The sequence below is a fragment of the Pongo abelii genome, chromosome 9 (genome assembly GCF_028885655.2).
Source record: "Pongo abelii isolate AG06213 chromosome 9, NHGRI_mPonAbe1-v2.0_pri, whole genome shotgun sequence".
Lineage (NCBI taxonomy): Eukaryota > Metazoa > Chordata > Mammalia > Primates > Hominidae > Pongo > Pongo abelii.
In genome coordinates, this window is record NC_071994.2 from 125071481 (window position 1) to 125092105 (window position 20625).

Here is a 20625-nt window from a genome sequence, read left to right on the forward strand (position 1 = left end):
ATCACAATTAAAAGAACTAGAAAAGCAAGAGCAAACACATTCAAAAGCTAGCAAAAGGCAAGAAATAACTAAGATCAGAGCAGAACTGAAGGAAATAGAGACACAAAAAACCCTTCAAAAAATTAATGAATCCAGGAGCTGGTTTTTTGAAAGGATCAACAAAATTGATAGACCGCTAGCAAGATTAATAAAGAAGAAAAGAGAGAAGAATCAAATAGATGCAATAAAAAATGATAAAGGGGATATCACCACCGATCCCACAGAAATACAAACTACCATCAGAGAATACTATAAACACCTCTATGCAAATAAACTAGAAAATCTAGAAGAAATGGACAAATTCCTCGACACATACATCCTCCCAAGACTAAACCAGGAAGAAGTTGAATCTCTGAATAGGACAATAACAGGCTCTGAAATTGAGGCAATAGTCAATAGCTTACCAACCAAAAAAAGTCCAGGACCAGATAGATTCACAGCCGAATTCTACCAGAGGTACAAAGAGGAGCTGTTACCAATCCTTCTGAAACTATTCCAATCAATAGAAAAAAAGGGAATCCTCCCTAACTCATTTTCTGAGGCCTGGATCATCCTGATACCAAAGCCTGGCAGAGACACAACCAAAAAAGAGAATTTTAGACCAATATCCTTGATGAACATCGATGCAAAAATCCTCAATAAAATACTGGCAAACCAAATCCAGCAGCACATCAAAAAGCTTATCCACAATGATCAAGTGAGCTTCATCCCTGGGATGCAATGCTGGTTCAACATATGCAAATCAATAAATGTAATTCAGCATATAAACAGAACCAAAGACAAAAACCACATGATTATCTCAATAGATGCAGAAAAGCCCTTTGACAAAATTCAACAACCCTTCATGCTAAAAACTCTCAATAAATTAGGTATTGATGGGACGTATCTCAAAATAATAACAGCTATCTATGACAAACCCACAGCCAATATCATACTGAATGGGCACAAACTGGAAGCATTCCCTTTGAAAACTGGCACAAGACAGGGATGCCCTCTCTCACCACTCCTATTCAACATAGTGTTGGAAGTTCTGGTCAGGGCAATCAGGCAGGAGAAGGAAATAAAGGGTATTCAATTAGGAAAAAAGGAAGTCAAATTGTCCCTGTTTGCAGATGACATGATTGTATATCTAGAAAACCTCATCGTCTCAGCCCAAAATCTCCTCAAGCTGATAAGCAACTTCCGCAAAGTCTCAGGATACAAAATCAATGTACAAAAATCACAAGCATTCTTATACACCAATAACAGACAAACAGAGAGCCAAATCATGAGTGAACTCCCATTCACAATTGCTTCAAAGAGAATAAAATACCTATGAATCCAACTTACAAGGGATGTGAAGGACCTCTTCAAGGAGAACTACAAACCACTGCTCAATGAAATAAAAGAGGATACAAACAAATGGAAGAACATTCCCTGTTCATGGGTAGGAAGAATCAATATCATGAAAATGGCCATACTGCCCAAGGTAATTTATAGATTCAATGCCATCCCCATCAAGCTACCAATGACTTTCTTCACAGAATTGGAAAAAACTACTTTAAAGTTCATATGGAACCAAAAAAGAGCCCGCATTGCCAAGTCAATCCTAAGCCAAAAGAACAAAGCTGGAGGCATCATGCTACCTGACTTCAAACTATACTACAAGACTACAGTAACCAAAACAGCATGGTACTGGTACCAAAACAGAGATATAGACCAATGGAACAGAACAGAGCCCCCAGAAATAATGCCACATATCTACAACTATCTGATCTTTGACAAACCTGAGAAAAACAAGCAATGAGGAAAGGATTCCCTATTTAATAAATGGTGCTGGGAAAACTGGCTAGCTATATGTAGAAAGCTGAAACTGGATCCCTTCCTTACACCTTATACAAAAATTACTTCAGGATGGATTAAAGACTTAAACGTTAGACCTAAAACCATAAAAACCCTAGAAGAAAACCTAGGCAATACCATTCAGGACATAGGCATGGGCAAGGACTTCATGTCTAAAACACCAAAAGCAATGGCAACAAAAGCCAAAATTGACAAATGGGATCTAATTAAACTAAAGAGCTTCTGCACAGCAAAAGAAACCACCATTAGAGTGAACAGGCAACCTACAGAATGGGAGAAAATTTTTGCAACCTACTCATCTGACAAAGGGCTAATATCCAGAATCTACAGTGAACTCAAACAAATTTACAAGAAAAAAACAAACAACCCCATCAAAAAGTGGGCAAAGGATATGAACAGACACTTCTTAAAAGAAGACATTTATGCAGCCAAAAAGCACATGAAAAAATGCTCATCATCACTGGCCATCAGAGAAATGCAAATCAAAACCACAATGAGATACCATCTCACACCAGTTAGAATGGTGATCATTAAAAAGTCAGGAAACAACAGGTGCTGGAGAGGATGTGGAGAAATAGGAACACTTTTACACTGTTGGTTGGTGGGACTGTAAACTAGTTCAACAATTGTGGAAGTCAGTGTGGTAATTCCTCAGGGATCTAGAACTAGAAATACCATTTGACCCAGCCATCCCATTACTGGGTGTATACCCAAAGGATTATAAATCATGCTGCTATAAAGACACATCCACACGTATGTTTATTGTGGCACTATTCACAATAGCAAAGACTTGGAACCAACCTAAAAGTCCAACAACGATGGACTGGATTAAGAAAATGTGGCACATATACACCATGGAATACTATGCAGCCATAAAAAATGATGACTTCATTTCCTTTGTAGGGACATGGATGAAACTAGAAACCATCATTCTCAGGAAATTATCGCAAGGACAAAAAACCAAACACCGCATGTTCTCACTCATAGATGGGAATTGAACAATGAGAACACATGGACACAGGAAGGGGAACATCACATACCGGGGACTGTTGTGGGGTGGGGGTAGCGGGGAGGGATAGCATTAGGAGATACACCTAATGCTAAATGACGAGTGAATGGGTGCAGCACACCAACATGGCACATGTATACATATGTAACAAACCTGCACGTTGTGCACATGTACCCTAAAACTTAAAGTATAATAATAATAAAATAAAATAAAAAAAGAAAAATAAAATCAAAACAAAATGTCAAAAAAATTTTCTATATGGTAAAAACTAAAGTCATATAACACCAAATACTGAGCTGGAACGAGAAAAACAAGAATCTTCATGCTGCTCACAGTAGTAAAGACTGGTATAGGCATTCTAGAGATAAATCTGGCAGTATTTTAATCAACAAATATTTAAACTATTTGAAGGGCTAGGAAATCAGCAGTGAGTGAACAAAACATATAGAAATATTTGCCTTCCTTAAGCTTATAATCTAGTGGACAGAGAAAACAGCAAACAAAATGTAAAACTAAGGTATGTTAGATGGTAATAAGAGGCATAGAAAAAATAAAAGACAGGATGAGAGTAAAGTAGGTGGTCAAAAGAAAAGGAAACAATTACAAGTTTAAATTTGGTGGTTAGGGAAGACCCTATTGAGGAGGAGATATTTGAGCAAAGCCCAGTGAGAGATAAATCACATATATACCCTGGAGAAGAGAGTCCTGGAGAAGGCGGAGTTTATGGCAAGCACAAGGACATAAGTGGAGAATATGCTTAAGATATTTAAGGAAAGCAAGGTTAGTGTGGCCTGATCTGAGGAAATGAAGAGGAGAAAAAGAGAAGATGCAGTAAGAGAGGTAAATTGGAGGAGATAGAAAAGGGCCTTGTAGGTGTTTTGACAACTTTGTATTTCACTCTGAATAGGATGGGAAGTTATTCAGTGGTTTTGTGGAAGGGGTCCTTATGGAAATTAGATATGTATGTGGTCTAACAGATGGCAATTCCACTCCTGGCCAAATTTGACAGAAACCTCAGTAGATAGATACGTAATAAGACATACACAAGAATGTTTTCCTCAGGTTTTTTTTTTTTTTTTAAGAGTGAGGAATAGGAGGTTCTTGAGTCATCCATCACTAGGGGGAATGATTGAGTAAAACTCTTGAAATAGAAGGAATGAACAGCAGTTACGTATAGTGTCATGGATAGATCTAAATAGTATTGAGTGAAAAAAAGGAAAGAGAATGAGACCTACTGCACAGTTCAATAAGTAAATTTAAAATACATGTACAAATGGCAATACTAAAAGTTTCCAAGACACAGTTATCCAAGGATGTTTACCAATTAGGTGTCTATGAAGGGGTAGTGAAAAAGAAATGAGAATCAAGGTTGTAAATGAAAAATACATATTTTTTTTTAAATAAAAGGTTATGGGAAGTTAAAAAAAGATTATCTGCAATTTTACATTCCCTCTGACAAAACCAGCAGCCTAGTTGTCTTCTTTAAAAAATATTATAAGGAATTTCAAAGATTAAAAGTGTATATTGAATAATGTAGCAAATCACCATGTAGCCATCATCGAGCCCTCCAAATCAATCTATGGTCAATCTCCATAGGTTCACAACCTATCCTCTTTCTTCCCTTTGTTTTTACCTAGTTTTTGAGCTTTTAAAATCAAATATATATTTGATATATAAATTTGATATATAATTTATATACTAAATATACCATACTAGGTATACTAATATAATGTATATAATAAAATACATCATATAAGTATATTCATACTAATAAAATGCATCCATTTTATGTGTACATTTTGATAATTTTTTAGTATAATCATCACCTCAATCAAGTTATAGAACATATGCATCACTCTAAAATAATTGCTACAGCCTCATTCCAGGCAATCTCATATCACCACCTCCAGGCAACCAATGATCTGCCTTAGGTCACTATACATTAGATTTGTCTTCTTGATTTATCTCAGAAACAACATGAAGTGTCCATTGTGTTCATGTTTTCCTTTAAATCCTTGTACATATTTATAATATCTTAAAGTATTTTCTGCTACTTTTATCTACACATCATTTATGTGTTTGTTTTAAATGTCTGATTTTTCTCCAGGATATGAGCCACGTTTCTGCTTTTCCACATGACTAGTAATGCTTGATTATATGTGAGATATTTAGAATGTTACTTGTTGAGTGTCTGGATTTTGTTGTGTTTATGTAAACAGTGTTGGGCTTTATTCTGGCCAGGAGTTAATTTAATTCCAGAATAGTTTGATCCTTTGAGGCTTGTTTTTGAAACGTTGTTACAGTGGTTTTAGAATCTTAATTCTAGGGTGATTTCAGTGCCACAGTAAGTAATGCCCTTTCTGTGGTCTCTGTAGAATTCTTCAACTGTTTTAATGAGAACTTTCACTTGTCTGGAGGGAATTTGAATGTCTCCCAGTTCTGTGTGAACCCTGGTAGCTATTCTTCAATTTATTGATTAATTGATTATTCTTTAGTTGTTATTCTTTACCCAGCCTTGTGTGATCTTATCCTATTCATTCACTGCTTAATATTCATACAAAACTCAAGGAGACTCCTTTCCAGATTTGCAGAACTTGTTTCTCAGCATAATACCCTTCTCCCAAGTACTCCAGCCTGCCTATTCCAGATATCCGAGCCTATCCAAACTTGGATATCTGTCTTTTTAACTTTGTAAGAACTCTGCTCTGCTCACAAACCCACCTCTCAGTTTTATGCTCTGGAATGGGTGTCCAGGCAGAAAGAAAAGACAATTGTTAGGTTTACCTAATTTTATCTTTTCTCATAAGGTTGCAGTCTATATGTGCACTGTATTTGTGTCCTATACTTTGACCAATTTTATTGTTATTTAAAGTGAGAAAGCTAAGCTGATGCCATTTACTTCATCATAGCCAAAAGCAGAAATCTCTGGTAGCAAGATTTTTAGAAGAATAGTTAGTCTGTGGCAAGGGCCACTAGTGTATATGTCCTCAATTATTTTTACCATTATAGAACTAACACTAACTTATGATTGTACCAGAGTTTAAATTTCTCTTGCAGTACTTTGAGGCTAATATCAGACATATTTTATTTGTACATATTTTACTGTATACCTTTAAAAGAAAAGGACCTTTGAAAAATAACCATAGTTCTACTATCATAACTAAAATCTTCAACAATAGTTCCTTAATACCATCAACTATCTAATGTTCAAATTTCCAATTGCTTCATAGGTGTCTTTTTTTTTTTTTACAGTTTCATAAATTTCAGAATTCAAACAAGATTCACAAAGTATAATTGTTGATTTGCCTTTTAAGCCTCTTTTAATATCCATGTTAACTTTCCATTTCTTTTGTTTTTATCTTGACATATATTGTTTTTGCAGAACCTGGGTGTTTGTCTTGTTTGTCCTGGGTGTTCCCACTGTACGGATTTTGCCGATTGCATTTCTATCACTCTTATATGATATAGTTGCTGTGGTTTGAGTGTATCCCATCGAAAACTCATATTGAAATTTGATTTCCAATTGACGGTGTTGGGATATGGGGCCTGGTGGTAGGTTTTCGAATCATGGGGGCCTACCCACATGAATTGATTACTGCTGTCTCCTGGGAGTGAGTTCTCACTCTCTTAGAAATGGACTAGTTCCTGCCTGAGTGGGTTGTTATAAAGCAAGGCCAGCCTCTTGTGTGTGTCATTTTGCACAAGCATCCTTCCCTTTCACTTCTCTGTTATTTTATGATGCAGCACAAGGCTGCCACCAGAGGCCACCAGATGTGGGCTCCAGTCCTGAACTTTATACCCTGCAGAACCATGAGCTAAATAAATCTCTTTTCTTTGTAAATTACCCAGTCTCAAGTTTTCTGTTATAGCAACACAAAATGAACTAAGTCAGTTGTTTAACATGTTCCTTTGTTAAGTGCTACTTGTAAATTGATGATTGGAGAGAGAAGTAACAATTTTTTTTTTTTTTTTTTTTTTTTTTGGAGACCAAGTCTCACTCTGTCACCCAGGCTGGAGTGCAGTGGTGCAATCTGGGCTCACTGCCTCCTGGGTTCAAACGATTCTCCCGCCTCAGCTTCCCAAGTAGTTGGGATTACAGGCGCCCGCCACCATGCCTGGCTAATTTTGTAGTTTTAGTAGAGACAGGATTTCACCATGTTGGCCAGGCTGGTGTCAAACTCCTGACCTCAAGTGATCCACCTGCCTCAGCCTCCCAAAGTGCTGGGATTACAGGCGTGAGCTACTGTGCCCGGTGAGAAGTAACAATTTATAATAATTTATGTTTCCATTCATGAACATATTGCCCTTTATTTTTTAAGTTCTAATTTTATTATCTGCACAGTTTTATGGGTTTTCTCAATTAATGAATTGGACATTTATTAGTTTTACTCTTTGGTTCTTTACAGTTTTTCTTTTGCTTTGTGTTTAGCCTACATTTTAAATTCCTGTGGTTAGTCAGTTTGCTATTGGCCTTGTGATCGTTGCACAAATCTCACTGTCCACATTCCTCCACAGGATTCAGAGGATTGGCTATATGAAACACTGGTCCTCCACAGGATTCAGAGGAATGGTTATATGAAACATTGGACACCCTGTTTATAGTATAGAAATGCTTTTCGAAGGATTCCCCAAATAACCACGAAGGTCAAATAAATGCAATGTGCCCATTGCAGATGTCTGTGTGTTTGCATGCTCATGTGACCTTTGCTTGCGTTATTGTTGCTCCTTTAAGGCTTGAGATGCGTTAGTCCCTTTAGCCACTTATGCACAGAGTTAACAGGTTCAGTCTGAGAGTCTAAGAGGTCTTTACAAAATTTTGTTTCTGGTCTTAAGCCAAGTAATTGCACTGCCCTGGATTCCAATCAGAAGTTACAGAATCAGGCTCTGTCTTTCATTCCAAGGGTTGGTGAGCCACAACTGCCTGAACCTTAGTTTTCATATCTTTAAAACAGAAATTACAATACCTATTTTGACCAAATCATGTGGTTGTTGTAAAGAACAAATGGATTGATGTATTTGAAATTGTTCTTTAATAGCACTGTCCAATACAAATATAATATGAGCCACATACGTAATTTAAATTTTTCTAAACCACATTCAATAAAAGTGTGAAGAAACCAGTGAACTTAATTTTAATGATATATTTTATTTAACCCAACATAACTAGAATATTATCATTTCAAATATTAAGGAGATACTTTACATTCTCTTTTCTTTACTAAGTTTATGAAATCTTGTATATTTTACACTTACAGCATATCTCAATTTGGATGCTAACTTCTCATCAGAAATACTTGATACGTATTTAGGTTGCATAATGTAGTTGATTAAATAGATTCACATCCCTAAATCTCCGCAAGCCTAAAAAGGTTTTCTGTAACTGAATCGAATATCAGTTTTTAAATTTAAATTAATTAAAATGTAATAGAATTAGAAATTCAGTTCCTCAATCACATCAGCTACATTTCAGGTGCTTAATTCCTACAGGTGGCTTGTAGCTACCATACTGGGCAGTGCTGCTGTATGAACTGATGACTTCTATAGATGTGACTGCCTTTACTAAAGTTCTCAAATCTCAGTTAGGTTTTACATTGTTTCACTTTGATCCTCCACATGAGATAAATGAATTTCCTTTGCTTTGACCTACAAAAGAATTTTCCAGGGAAAACCTCCCAGCTTTCCCGACAACTGGACAGCAGATTGCTTCCATTTCAGTCATCCAAATTTACTTTGTCTAAGAGTTGCTACACATTCTGGGAAATAAATACATCTCTAAGAGTGGAAGAAGGCTGACCAAAATAGACCGCTTTTAAAAAGCTGAAAAATCGATTCCTGGTAGTAATGCAATCTGGAGTACATGAAACCATTAGCAAAGGGGAGCAGCCCACAGCGAGGTCAGGATCTATTCTGAGCCATGGAAAATCAAGCTCCATGTGACTTCGGTGCATTACCAAGAGCAAACTATGATTCCAAGCAAGGCTAAACCCATCATCTCAGGGTGAGGCGCATTCTAGGGGGGTCACCTCATACAGTTGGGATCCGCTAGCAGAAGTGAGTAAGGGCATCAGGGCAATGACCTAGGATACTCTACCTCAAAAAAATTGTTTTTAAGAATTCATCACAGAATGAATACTAGAGTATTTCTCTTCTTCTTCTAAGTGGAATAATAGAATAGGAACGTTTCACAGCTATTCCTTACCTCTCTAGGGGATCTTTTGAAAGAATCTGCTGCCTTCAGTCAGATTAGATGTTTTGAACAAATACGTACCTGGCACTCACCATGTTTCAGACATTGTTCTAAGCTTATTTTTTTTCCTCTTTTTTTTTTTTTTTTTTTTTGAGACACAGTCTCACTCTGTTACCCAAGCTGGAGTGCAGTGGCGTGATTTCACCTCACTGAAACCTCCATCTCCTGGGTTCACGCGATTCTCATGCCTCAGCCTCCTGAGGAGCTGGAATTACAGGTGCCTGCCACCACATCCAGCTAATTTTTGTATTTTTAGTAGAGACAGAGCTTCAGAGACGGGGTTTCACCATGTTGGTCAGGCTGGTCTCAAACTCTTGACCTCGAGTGATCCACCCACCTCAGCCTTCCTAAGTGCCGGGATTACAGGTGTGAGCCATGTGTGCAAGGTTATTTAAATGAACTAATTTAACCCTTACAACAATCTTAAGAGAGAGGTATTGTTATAATCCCCACTTTACAAATGAGGAAACTGAGGCAGAGAGCGGTTCAATAACTTGCACAAAATCACACTGCTGGTAAGTGATGGGAATGAACCCAAACGCTCTAGGCTTTTCATCAGTGGGTAAACCCGATGGCCTATGCTATGACTGAATACAGATCAGAGGCTAGCCATGCACCCCCAGTGCAGAGTACTGAGCCACGTATCTAGTCGCTACAGATTCAGACACCACCTTCTCTAATGAACTAGTGAAATCAGCAGAGAGCTCATAACCACATCTACCTTTACAACTGTGCCCTGGGCTTCTAGAATGCTTTCTATCTGCATGGCTTCCTATCAAATGTAGCATCCTTCAAGGCTGAGCTCAAAAGAAAACTTCAATGGGTTTGGTTCCTTCAGAACCAAAATTACTTTTTTTCATCTTTCCCAACCTTTTACTACCTAATCTGGAATACTGTAGTTTTTCTAAAGCTGCCTTAAATTAAAGCAATGTCTTTCCTCTCCTAGCATCAAGCCCTGGGAGGACTGGAAGTGTATTTTTTTTAATTTTTGTATCCCTCACCTCACCTAGCATGGTGTTTTTCACCTTCTAGGCACTCAGTAAATATTTATTAGCCTAATTTGACTGTAAAAAAATACATTGCAAAATGCACTGTAGTGGGTTTCAAGGAACTTGAGTTCCAAACTTTGTTTTGTCATCAATTAGCTGTATACATTTGGGCAATGTACGTAACCTCTCTGAGCTTTTGTTGTCTCATCTGTAATTGGATGTGATAATCTCTGAGGCCTCATGACCTTTATGGAATAGGCTATTCTTTGCTCTGAATTTTTGTACACAAAAGGTTTTAATTTAATTTAATTTTATTTATTATTATTATTATTATTATTATTGAGATGGAGTCTTGCTCTGTCACCCAGGCTGGAGTGCAGTGGTGCGATCTTGGCTCACTGCAAGCTCTGCCTCCTGGATTCATGCCATTCTCCTGCCTCAGCCTCCTGAGTAGCTGGGACTACAGGTGCCCGCCACCACGCCCGGCTAATTTTTTTTTTTTTTGTATTTTTAGTAGAGACGGGGTTTCACTGTGTTAGCCACGATGGTCTCGATCTCTTGACCTAGTGATCCGCCCGCCTCAGCCTCCCAAAGTGCTGGGATTACAGGTGTGAGCAACTGTGCCCGGCCAAGGTTTTTAAACAAGTCCCTAAAGGGTGTTTCATATATTCTGAGATCACACCTGGTAAAGACCCCCTGCTGAAAGAGTGGAAGGAGCATCCCACCATCTGGGGCATTTGAAGCCCCTGAGTTGTGCTGTTTTAGGGAAGGTGATTGATGGTAAAGTAGAGAATACTGATAAATTACAAAGCATTCATCTAATCAAAATCGACCCATGGAATTAAGTCTTGATGTAAAATAATACATTAAGAACTAGTGGAAAAGCTCTGAAATTGTTGCTTCGATTTTCAAAATAGTTATTTTTCGGTAGGTAACACATGCACAGCTTATAACATTTAAAAGTTTTTTAATACTTTTGTTGGAAATACTGATTTTGTCTTTTTTTTTCAGGTTATTTGGATAAAATGCTTATTTTCTTTTTAACATAAGCACTGGCTGGAAATATTGGTTATTCTGTCTGATATTACATGAAGGTCAGATGCCCTCCATGCAACCATAAGGTCGCATGGCAGTTTGATGCTGAACCAGCAAACAAGGTAAGGGTGAAATTGTCATCCACATTATACAGAATGGGAAGCCAAGGCCTCGAAACAGGAGATAATTTAGACAAGGTCACCTAGAGGGATGCTGGAAGAACCGAGTTTGGAAAGCCAGCTAGCCTGACTGCCCATTCATCACGGACATTATCTTTCTTCTTGTCTTCCTGCTCAGCTTAGTTTATTTAAAAGGGAAGCACACTGCAGTTCTAGGGTCAGGCCAGGCCCACCTGGTGGCTCAGCACCTGCCTGCAAAGGTAAGAAAGCCTCTCCAGCCGAGGCTCGTGATGGTGACAGGGGAGAGTCAGGTTCTCTTTGGAGAAGAGCCCGTAGGGATCTTTGTTCCCAAACAGGTCCCATTTCCTCATGTTTATTGAATTCTCTCAATCACATACTTGATCAATGGGTCCCAGGAAGGGGGCTGGCTAAACCGAGAACAAGCAAAGTTGAACTTTATTTACTCTTGATAAGAGGACCAAAAGGAAGTTAACTTTTTACTCATTTTATTCTCAAAGCTATCAAAAGAATTATGAAATCTACTTGAGAGCAAACGTGGAGGTTATTCACAAAGGCGTTCACAATGAACTAATTTGCGGATCTTTTGCCCCTCTCTCACTTTGTGCAGAAATGAGAAGGATGATTTTTTTTCCTCTGTTTGTGGCTCTGCAGGCCGTCAGGGGACCCCACTCCTTTCTCCCTGCAGGCTTCCTCTGCCACTTGCTACTCGTTTGTGCTCGTTCCACCTGGCAGTCTGAGGAACACAAACTAAAATTCAGGTATTGGTATCCCAATAAGAGGCTGTGAAGACAGTTTAAAAAGGGAAGTTTTGAGGCTGGGATTCTGGAGAAAGGCATTCATCTCCCAGTAGGCCCAAGTTCACTTCCTTCTCCACTACAGAACTGCCTCGATGCGTTTGAGAACATTTTGTCCTTATTGTGAATGCTGACTTGCTCCAATCAACACATTTCTTTAACTCCTTTAAAACCAGCTTGTTAGAGCTGTCTACAATGCCATGAGGTTCCAACTTCCTCCGATTAATTAGGAGGCTCAGAAATGTGTGAGTATATTTTAGAAACTGTACTGTGGGTGCTTGTAGCAAGTTCACTTATTTAATATTTCATGGTGAGCTATTTTCTACTTTCAAGATAGACTGTGGGAAGGGGCCCTTTGCCAGCCATAAACATGTGTTTTAATCTCTAGTCCTTTTTGGCATGTGTTGCTGACCTACTTGCCTCAACTCCCTACTCTGTTCCCCTCCCCCTCAGCCAAATAAGAAGTGAATAAAGCAACAACATGGGAGAACCATTGTTCTTCAGACATGTACCAAAGGGAGGCACCGCTAAAATTATCCAGGCAACTTGGATCCCAGGCTCCCTTTGGAGAGGAAAGCTTTTGGGATATGTGCCATGATGATTTATTACAGGTGGCAAAAATACTTGTTATATAACACACCGCTGACATTTCTGCATCCCTGTTTTGCAGTAATGCTAAAGGCCAGCACATTCCAATCAACCTAGCCTGGGCTTGGGTGTTTCTCGATCTCCTCAGCTATCCATTTTCTGTTTACTCTCTAGGTGGCCAATCTAATCTACTTTATTTTGCATCTAATAATTTTATTGTCAGATGCAACCTTGTTCCAAAGTCTGGGACTGTCCTATGAATCTTTTCCAGTTTCCCCATGATAGTTCATTGATTCATTTACCCAATAAATATGTATTTGTAATTTCTGTGTGAGGTGTTCTGTGTTCGAGAATGAATAAGACAGGCTGGGCGCAGTGGCTCACACCTGTAATCCCAGCACTTTGGGAGGCTGAGGTGGGTGGATCACCTGAGGTCAGGAGTTCGAGACTAGCCTGGCTAACATGGTGAAACCCTGTCTCTACTAAAAATACAAAAATTAGCTGGGCGTGGTCACGCATGCCTATAATCCCAGCCACTTGGGAGGCTGAGGCAGGAGAATCACTTGAACCTGGGAGGTGGAGGTTGCAGTCAGCTGAGTTCACGCCATTACACTCCAGCCTGGGGGACAAGAGTGAGACTTTTTCTCAAAAAAAAAAAAAAAAAAAGAATGAATAAGACAGATACATCCCCTTCTTGCCTTTGGAGTGTCTTGTCTAACCTGGGAAATGATCTTTGAACAAAAAATTGTGAATGTGACTAGTGTCATGCTGATATTTAGGGAGCTTTAGGAAGAAATTAGAAGAGACCTAACCTAGACTGCATATAAGTCAAGAAAGGCGTCCCTAACAAAGTGCCATTTAACATGAGACCTGAAGGGAAAGAATGAGCAAGGAAATGATTTCAAGTACTGAGGAATAACATATGTGAAAGTTCTGGAGTAGAAAGGTGTATGGTGTGTTTCAAGAAATAGAAGACCAGTGTGGCTAGAGCATAATCAAAGGTCATATGAATTTGGCATTTTATGTACCTGGCAATGTTCAAAGCAGTTTAATTTATTTAACCTTCATAACAAGTCTATGATGAGAAAACTGAGAACTCAGAGAAGTTAAGTAACTTGCCCAAGGTCACAGAGCTAGGAAATTCCACATCTGGGCTGTGAGCCAAGACAATCTAGTCCCAATCCTGTCCTCTGAATGCAGCACTGAACAGTAGAGAGAGCAAAAGGAGAGCAGATGAGGACCACATCACACAAATCAGAAAAAGAAGAGGAGGCCGGGCGCAGTGGCTCACGCCTGTAATCCCAGCACTTTGGGAGGCCGAGGCAGGCGGATCACGAGGTCAGGAGATCGAGACCACCCTGGCTAACACGGTGAAACCCTGTCTCTACTAAAGATACAAAAAAATTAGCTGGGCGTGGTGGCAGGCGCCTGTAGTCCCAGCTGCTTGGGAGGCTGAGGCAGGAGAATGGCGTGAACCTGGGAGGCGGAGCTTGCAGTGAGCTGAGATCGCACCACTGCAGTCCGGCCTGGGGGAAAGAGCGAGACTCTGTCTCAAAAAAAAAATTAAAAAAAAAAAAATAATAAGAAAAAGAAGAGGAAAATCATTTAAGAAAACCATCTTAGATAGCACTGAAAGGGAAATACAGCATCCGGGTCTTTTAAATACTGACTTCCTTTTCTTTCTTCAAATGGAAAATTAGAGGAACCCACTGAGAGACTCGCTGTAGGTTAGGCACTGTGAGAAAAACAAGAAGCAGTCAAATTCATCCTCAACAGGTTAGTAAGGTCTACATAACTTCAAAGGACAGAAGATGTTAGTGTGTGATAGACAGCTGAAGGATTCATGGAGCAGGCTGCACTTGAAGTGGCCTTATAGGGATAATTAAGATACAGCCTGGTGGAAGCAATGGAATGGTTTTAAGTCCATGGTCTATTCCTTTTGCATTCTTTCTTTTTTGCAGCATATACTTGTTATGTACCTCCTACATGTCTGGTCCTCTGCTAGGAGTTGAGGGTAAAGCAGTGAATTGGACAAATAAAATAGAAACCAGCATCCACAAGGGCACAGTGATGGGTAAGTCTGTGATTGTGGGTGATATTGAAGAAGAGAGCCTGCTTGGCGCCAAGGGCCATGTTGAGAATAAATAAGGCTAAGCTTTAGGGGTGGGTGATGAGGGTAGAGGAGATAAAGCAATTGACTGCTCAAACTTCTAACTGTCAAAATCAAGAATGGAAATTTCTGGCCTGATACAGTGCGTCATACCTGTAATCCCAGCACTTCGGGAGGCTGAGATGGGAAGATCGCTTGAACCTAGGGGTTTGAGATCAGCCTGAGCAAATACAGTAAGTTTCCATCTTTAAAAAATAAAGAATGGGGATTTTTTTTTTGTCTATAGATAATGGAAAACGATTGCTAGTTTCTGAGTTGGGAAAAAAGTAATTAAAAGAGTTTCTGGAATGACTTGCCTGGCATCTGTGCACAGGCTGTGCTAAACATAAATATTAGTACATGTAAAGCCAGGTAGAAGGAGGCTCAAGGAACAGAAAAGCAGGGTGAAATACGATTTACTCTTCTCACTTGTCCTGAATATGCTTTAAAATGAAAATGCTATGGATTAATAGGTTCTGTCATTCTTGAAGATCAAGATCAAACTAGTTTCTCTTGATTTCTAAAAGTAGACAAGATTTCTGGCTGATAGCATGGACCAGTTTTATTAACCAAAAACTGCCTTCAACTTGGCACCTCTTCAGCCAGAAACAAACATATTATTCACCCTGGACTGCCCTGAAAAGGGTAAGAGAAATGAATGTAATTTAAGAAGACCGTCCTTCATTAAAGGAGCCACTTGGCAAATTCCAATGGCTGCCTTATTTTGGCTGAACCTTTTTTTCCCCTAAACTTTTCTCTTCTTTTTTCATTTTAATACACTTTTCCACATTGTCCTGTTGGAACCTTTACTGCATTTGGGTTTTACCTGGTAAATTTTGATTTAATCTTTGGCGGATGCTGCTTCAGGTTGACTGTAATTCAGGGACTGGCATGTACATTGTATCTTGGCGCCAGAGCATGTGGGGCAGTGGATGGCTCTGGAGCACTGAATGCACCCTGTTGTGTGGCTCCAAGTTCTCAGGATGCCTGCGTGGTGCCCTGGCATTTCACTGCAGCCAGAGGGGCAAGTGGGGTGGATTTCTTTTTTTTTTTTTCCTAGCATTTGCAATTTAGGACCTACCTTCTCTAAGTATCCTCCCTGAGTGGGTTTTTCTCCACTCCACATGTATATTTTCACATTTTGCTGATTGGTAATATTTAATGTGTGGGTAGAGCTGCTGTGGCGATGAGTGCTTCCTATAGTCAGACAAATCAAAGCAAGAATGATTGTGCCATTTTAGTGAACAAATTGCTTTGCCCATTCTACCTCTTGCAGAGCTAAGAGGATGCAGAGCGTGCACGCGTGCACACACACATGCAAACACACGCTCTGTACTTTGCCCTCAAGGATTTTTTTAAAATAGCACACCAGAACTCTGGAATTGGCAGGGACTTTATAAATGATAAAGTTTATCCCCATTCTTTATAGACAAGGAAATTGAGACCTAGACAGGAAAGAGGCACGGATGCCAAATGCCACAGAGCGAGCAGGGGGTGCAGAGATTAGAGTACAGATTCATGCTATGGCCTAGGGGTCTCTGTATACCTCACCACCTAAAATTACCGCACATTTAAAAAGGAGGAAACCTGGACTTGCAAGATTGATAACTTGTAGTGTTGTATTTTAAAAGCAATGAATTTAGAAGAGTTTCACATATATGTCTTTTTTTTTTTTTTTGCGATTGAGTCTCACTCTGTTGTCCAGGTTGGAGGGCAGTGGTGTGATCATAGCTCACTGCAGCCTAGACCACCCAGGCTCAAGCGATCCTCCCACTTCAGCCTCCTGAGTAGCTGGGACGACAGGTGCATGCCACCCTGCCTGGTTAATTTTTATTTTTATTATTATTTGTAGAGACGAGGTCTTGTGATGTTGCCCAGGTGGGTCTTGAACTCCTGGGTCCAAGAAATACTCCCACCTTGGCCTCCCAATGTGCTGGGATTATAGGCATGAGCCACTGCACCCAGCCCTTAGATAGGTCTTGAGCTCAGGTCTCTGGACTACTAAACCAGAATCATCTTATGGGAGTGGCATGTGGGTGGTGTTTATATGTGCTTGGAAAAGCAGTGGTGGAATGAAAACAGTTCAAATATTCTCCAAGCACCATACTCTGAGTCCTGAACCCCTTCAAGCCCTGACCTCACCATCCCCAGGAATTCTGCTGGCTGTATTTTTCTTAAACATTTGAAGAGACTGCAGACAGCATGGCTCAGGGTCTGTGGAGATAGGCAGCTGAATAGATATTCTGACACAGCCCTTCTGGTTATGGTAGTGCTCATTCCCCTGGTACCATGCTGCCATGGTCAGAGTGCATTGCAAGAGAAGGCTTGTCTTGAACCTGCAGCCTCCAACCCTCTCATTTGCAGAAGCTCCACCGCCCCTGGAAGAAAGAACTGCCCAGGGCCGCCCACTCTAGCACCTTGTTCTCATCTGTCTTCCCTTGACAACAGTCTGTATGCTGAAATAGTCTTTCCCATCTACTCTTAGTGCCCCTTCTTCCAGCTAAACTGGCCTGTTTTGAGTTTCAGTGCTGTCAGCTGCTTTCCGTGGTGACGGTCAGGAGTCTCACTATTTGAGGACACTTTCGTTAACATGGAGAATGCATGTCTTTTGGCATTTCAGACTTGTTAGCTTCAACAACAGAAATTAATATTCTCACAGTTCTAGGTGCTGGAAGTTCAAGATCAAGTTGCCAGCAGGGTGCGGTTCTCCTGAAGCCTCTCTTCTTGGTGTGCAAACAGCCACCTTTTTGCTGTGTCCTTACATGGCCTTTTCTCTGTGCATACGCATTCCTGGTGTCTGTCTTATATAAGGACATGGGTCATATTGGATTAGGGCCCCACTCATATGACCTCATTTAACCTTAATCACCTCCTTAAAGGCCATATCTTCAAACACAGTTATATTGGGGATTAGGGCTTCAAGATATGAATTGGAGGGGGGCATAATTCAGTCCTTAACAGCACCATAGATGGTTTTTCTCTAATAAACATATCTGCAGCCTTATCACAGAGGAGTAACTCTCCATTAGCACTTCCACAGCAAATGAGTGAGGTGTTTTGGACAGAGGCTGCTACTCCTTAATTCACATCTGTTAGGCTGCCTACAAATAAAGCTAGATGTGAACAACTAAAGATTTTTGTTCCAAGTCTACATGTGATGGTTAAGTATGTAATAAAATTTCCAGGATTATAACTCCTCAAGCAGCCCGGATGGCACTTTTGGTAGGTCCAGGGAGTTACCAAAGTAATGTGCCTGTATTCCTTGGGAGCCAGTTTCATTTTATTTGACAACTTAAGTTTCCATTTTAAATATTTAATTTTAGAAAGTAGGACGATGTATATGGATATCTATTTTGTAAGTGTGTGTGTATATTGTGTATCATGTATGTAAGAAAAAACTTTCTTCTACCATGAGCTTTAATAATTTTCTAGAAAGCTTACAGACTCGATCGGGTGCTGGAGAAAAAGGTCATGCCAGTTAGAGGCTTACATGTAGACTGTGAGGCCATGTTAATGTGACATTGAGCCAGACACCTCTGTAAGGGACTGTTTAACATCAATAATATCTACCATATAATGAACAATTACTTTGATCAGTCCTCACTGTAACTCTCTATGGGGTGTTACATTCTCCCCATTTTATAGAGAGAAAACTGAGGCGTTGAGAAGTAACTTGCTCAAGGTCACAAAACTAGTCTGTGGGAAGGTGTGCCTGTCTGATTCAAAATCCAGACACACTTGCATCTACTTGAAGAGACAAAGCACAAACACCAGAAATAAAGACCAGAGAGTTAACCTGTGTAGTTGACTCAGTGATGTTCTATTTAAAGGAACACTGGGTGATCAGTGTGAGGATAAGTTATTGGAGAAAGTCCTGTAAAAAAGATATTACCGGAACCAAGCTTTGAAATACAGGTAGAATTTAAAGAGGGACAGTGATGGCGAAAAGAGCATCTTCAGAACTGGAAGTAGAAATGGCAAATTGAGGGCAGGAAAGAGAAGAAATTGGCATGCCTTTATCTGAGGGTTTAGAAGCAAAGAATGAACAGGGAGTGTGCACTCGTATTTGTTAAGATTGGCACTGGACTCAATTCAGCATGGGTAGGATTTAGAGCTGGTAAACTTTCGTAGATGGTGGTTCACCCGGATCCTAGAAGTAAACCCTTGGGTCAACTGGTAAGAATTTTTATACTGAAACTACATTAATTGTAAGTAGCCACCAGCCTTTCGGTCTACTGAAAATAGGAATTAAGTGACAAGAAAGTGAAAGAGAAAATCGACTCTTGCATTTTGTAACTTTGCTGTCACTTGGGTCCAGAAGGACTTGTAGGGAAGTGTTCTTATTTACGGTGGAGCCACAGTCTGAGTGAAAGTGTGAGTCAGACAGAAAACACTTTGTACACAAGTAAACATCTTATGTTCTCACTGAAACACGTTTAATATTGTCAGTTCAGACTTTGAGACTGCTTTTATACATCTCGAATTACCTTGAAATTATTTACCCCCATTCATAAAATGAAAATGTATATGAATATGACCTAAGAATTAATTATTTTCCAACACAATGTGTCCCCTTTCTTCATGGGTTTACATGATCCACCATTTTGGTCACTTTACTGGAGATATCTGGTATGTTTTTGTATTAGTCAGAGTCCTCCAGAGAAATAACCAATGGGAGATAGGTAGATAGATATAGATAGATAGATATCAATAGACAGATAGACAAATAGAAAGATAGAAGATCGATAAATGAGATAGAAAATAGATTAGATAGATAGAAGATGATAAATTAGATAGAAAGATAGATTGATTGATTGATAGATAAAGAGGAGATTTATTACAGGAATTGGCTCACACCATTATGATGGGTGAGAAGTCCCACAATATGCTGTCTACAAGCTTGAGAACCATAAGAGCCGACGGCATAAGCTTTGGAGTCCAAAGGCCTGAGAAACAGGATCTCTGCTATCTGAGGGGAGGAGAAGATGAATGGCTCAGCTTAAGAAGTGTGAGAGAAAATCCACTCCTCCATCTTTTTGTTCCGTTCAGGCCTCCGATGGATTGGAGGATGCCCACCCACATTGGTAAGGGCAGATCTTCCTCACTTGGTCCACTGATTCAAATGCTAATATTGTCTGGAAACAGCCTCACAGACACACCTAGAAATAATGTTTTACCCACTGCCTGGGCACCTCTTAGATCAGTCAAGTTGAGATAAAATGGATCGTCACAGTTTCTAACCAAAGACAGCTTTTTATCTGCTTCAGAACCTTTGTCTCTCTCCTCTGTCTCTAGATTTCTCTTCTCTTGGGAGATGAAGTGATAGGAGAGAATGAAGAACTTAGATGAAAACTTTTGTCATATGATAATTGTGACCCCCAAAAATCATTTCACTGCGGTAGTATCAGAAGCACTGGGAGTGCCAGGCGAGGTGTCAGAGCCCTGGCATTGGAAAGTGGTTGACTCACAGGTTGGTTAAAAGAATCTACTGACAACAGTATAGGTTTGAAAAAGGAAAGTTTATTAGAAAGAAAGAATGCTGCAGAAGAGTGCAGCGGGGTGCCTCAGCCAGAGGACCGAGCGTTGACCTGCAGTTTTCCTTAGGGGTATTTATGGACCTTAAAGTGGGAACTTAGGGTTGTAAAATGAGTTTCTGCATGGCATTCCAGAGACATATAGAAATTTTAGTTACTTATAAATTTTTTTGGCGAAGGGGATGGGAAGAAATCTGGAGTGAGATGCTTGCTTTGGATAATACGGAAGTCTAATTACTTCTCATTTTCCCCAGATAAG

At 39.8% G+C, this 20625-nt stretch overlaps 1 long non-coding RNA gene across 2 annotated transcripts in view; it reads left to right on the forward strand.

Annotated features, from left to right (window-relative positions):
• The window catches only part of LOC112135470 (uncharacterized), a 261078-nt gene that overhangs the window by 213636 nt on the left and 26817 nt on the right, over positions 1-20625 (forward strand). The window contains exons 5-7 of one of the 2 annotated variants that reach the window (XR_010141753.1): positions 7406-7534; positions 11138-11283; positions 14645-14757. This is a non-coding gene — a long non-coding RNA (uncharacterized LOC112135470). The remainder of the gene's footprint in view (positions 1-7405; positions 7535-11137; positions 11284-14644; positions 14758-20625) is intronic. The other variant, XR_008511465.2, reaches the window with a different exon arrangement.